Below are 2,931 nucleotides of genomic sequence, written 5' to 3' on the forward strand. Positions count from 1 at the left end.
AAAAAACTACAAGCAGTGGGTCCGGCACAGCGGCTCCCGCCTATAATCCCAGCACTTTGGGAGGCCGAGGAGGATTACTTGAGCCCAGAAGTTTGAGATCGGCCTGAACAACATAGCAAGGCCCCGTGTCTACAAATAGTCAAAAAATTAGCCGGATGTGATGGCACGCACCCATGGTCCCAACGAATCAGGAGGCTGAAGAGGGAGAACTGCTTGAGCCCTGGCAGTTGAGGCTGCACTGAGCCAGGATTGCACCACTACACTGAGCCATGATCACACCACTGCAGTGAGCCATGATCACACCACTGCACTGAGCCATGATCACACCAGTGCACTGAACCATGATTGCACCACTGCACTGAGCCATGATTGCACCACTGCACTGAGCCATGATCACACCGCTGCACTGCACTCCAGCCTGGGCCACAGAGTAAGACCACATCTTTAAAAAAAAAAAGCAAACAAAAACTACAAGCAATGGAGAGCCTGGGAAGTGTCTAGTAGGGAAACCAGGAGTTGTATTCATGTTTGTGTGACTGCCCCACATTCCTGCTGGTTCTGCCTCAACAAAAGCTTTCCCCCATCACTCCATCCTACAGTGATCTCACCCCACTGCGAATGCCTAGAATGCTTGCTCTCTGCACCAACATTCCATTTGTTTGACATTCATCATGGGGATCTGCTGAGTCTTCAGATGAGGAAAAGTACTTGTTAAGCTCTAACATATCAAATAAATGTTAATTAATTATATTATTAGATAAGTAGGTAGATGGATAATAAATAGATGCACACACATATATAGCTACAGATACAGTCACAGTTTTATATACTTATATTTATGTGCTGATCTCTTAATTTCCCTTAACTTGGTTATAAACTTCTTAAGGCCCACATTTTATCCATCTTTCTGCCTTCCACTGCTCTTAGTTGGAACACATCTGACAATTTACTGATGTTTTGAGTGTAGGAATTAGCCTTCGCCAGTTGAAAAATCTGTGAACTATGGCCACTTATTTTCACCACTCTCCTGTGCCCTGGGAGAACTAGAGGTTCTCATGGGTACAAAGCACCATGGATCAGTTAGTTTCCTGTGGCCGAAGACAGAAGAACTCAGCAGTCTTAGTTCCCCCTTCAACTTCATGCCTTCCTTTCTGAAGAAGTATGGGTCATGTATGTGATCAGAAATGTACTTTCATTTCTCAATACAAGATTTCTGAAGAAGTGGTTTCTGGACCTCTGACTGGGCAGTGTGCGATACAATCTAATGAGAGATGACTGATCTTGACTTTTTTAAAAGTGTCAAAAGTAGATTAAAGCCATCAGCCTATACCAAGTGTTTTCCCAATGCAGCATTTTCTCTTCCCCCACCCTATCTGTCATCTAGCCTAGTGCTGTCCAACAGATCTTTCTGTAATGATGGAAATGTTCCAATATGGTAATCACTGACCATATGGGATTATTGTACTCTTGAAATGTGGCTCATGAAATTGAGAAACTGAATTTTAAATTTTGACTAATTAGAATTTACACTCAAATAGCCACATGCAGCCGGGCGCAGTGGCTCACACCTGTAATCCTAGCACTTTGGGAGGCCAAGGTGGGTAGATGACCTGATGTCGGGAGTTCGAGACCAGCCCAGCCAACATGGTGAAACCCCAACTCTATTAAAAATACAAAAATTAGCTGGGCATAGTGACACGAGCCTGTAATCCCAGCAACCTGGGAGGCTGAGGCAGGAGAACCGCTTGAACCCAAGAGAAGGAGGTTGCAGTGAGACGAGATCGTGCCACTGCATTCCAGCCTGGGTGACAGAGTGAGACTCCATCTCAAATAAAATAAAATAAAATAATAAAATAAAATAAGTAGCCACATGCTACTGTATTACACAGCACAGGCCTAAATTAAGAGAATCTGGGTTTCTTTATTCATTCATTTACTTATTCATCATTCAACCAAAAGCCTTGAGTATCTAGTATATATCAATCAGGCACGCTGCTGAATACTGACAGTGGGGTCAGTGATTAGTCTCTCACTTGAAAAAGCCCAAAATCTGTTTGAGGAAACAAATGATCTTTGGGGATGGCCTCAAGACCTTAAAGTGCATTCTGGTTACACCACCTCCTCTTAAGAAAAGTAGCTGGGAGCAAGTCCTTGGCCGTGGGTCACCCTGGAGATAATCTTCTGGCCCTGACCTCATCTGCTAAATTAGGATCCTTGCTTGAGCTAGGGGCAGTTCTCAAGGGCTGGCAAGAGGCCAGTGATACAGCCAGAGGTGAGAATACCCAAAAAGGTTACTGTATCCTGGGGAATGTGTACACAACCCATTCAGAGTCTCAATGTAAGACATAAGCAAGGACATGAACGTCAGAGTAGTGTAAAACCCCAAAGACAAAAAGAGCTAGGTCAGTGGGTTGAATAATAACATCAATAATGAGGATTGTTGAGAGGCAGGAAAGCGTGGAGGTCAATAGCTTTGTCTCTGGAGACAAACTTCCTGGATGCCAAACCCAACTGTCATTCCCCTACTTCACAGAGTTCTGTGCTGTCACTGCACCTATATAATGGGTGTTGCCATGCCCTTCTCTCAGAGGTGTACCATAAAAATTAAGTGAATTAAAACATACAGTTATCTGGGCATGATGTTTCACACCTGTAATCCCACCATTTTGGGAGGCTGAGGCAGGAAGATCATTTGAAGCCAAGAGTTTGAGACCAGCCTGGGCAACAAAGTGAGACCCTATCTCTACAAAAAAAAATTAATTAGCTGGGCATGGTGGCACATACCTGTAGTCCTGGAAACCCAGGAGGCTGAAGTGGCAGGCTTGCTTGAGCCCAGGAATTTGGGGCTATAGTGAGCTATGATGGCGCCACTGCATTCCAGCCTGGGCGACAGTGGGAGATCTTGACTCTAAAAACAAACGAACAAGTCAG

This window comes from Colobus angolensis, unplaced genomic scaffold (assembly GCF_000951035.1).
Source record: "Colobus angolensis palliatus isolate OR3802 unplaced genomic scaffold, Cang.pa_1.0 Scaffold238, whole genome shotgun sequence".
Lineage (NCBI taxonomy): Eukaryota > Metazoa > Chordata > Mammalia > Primates > Cercopithecidae > Colobus > Colobus angolensis.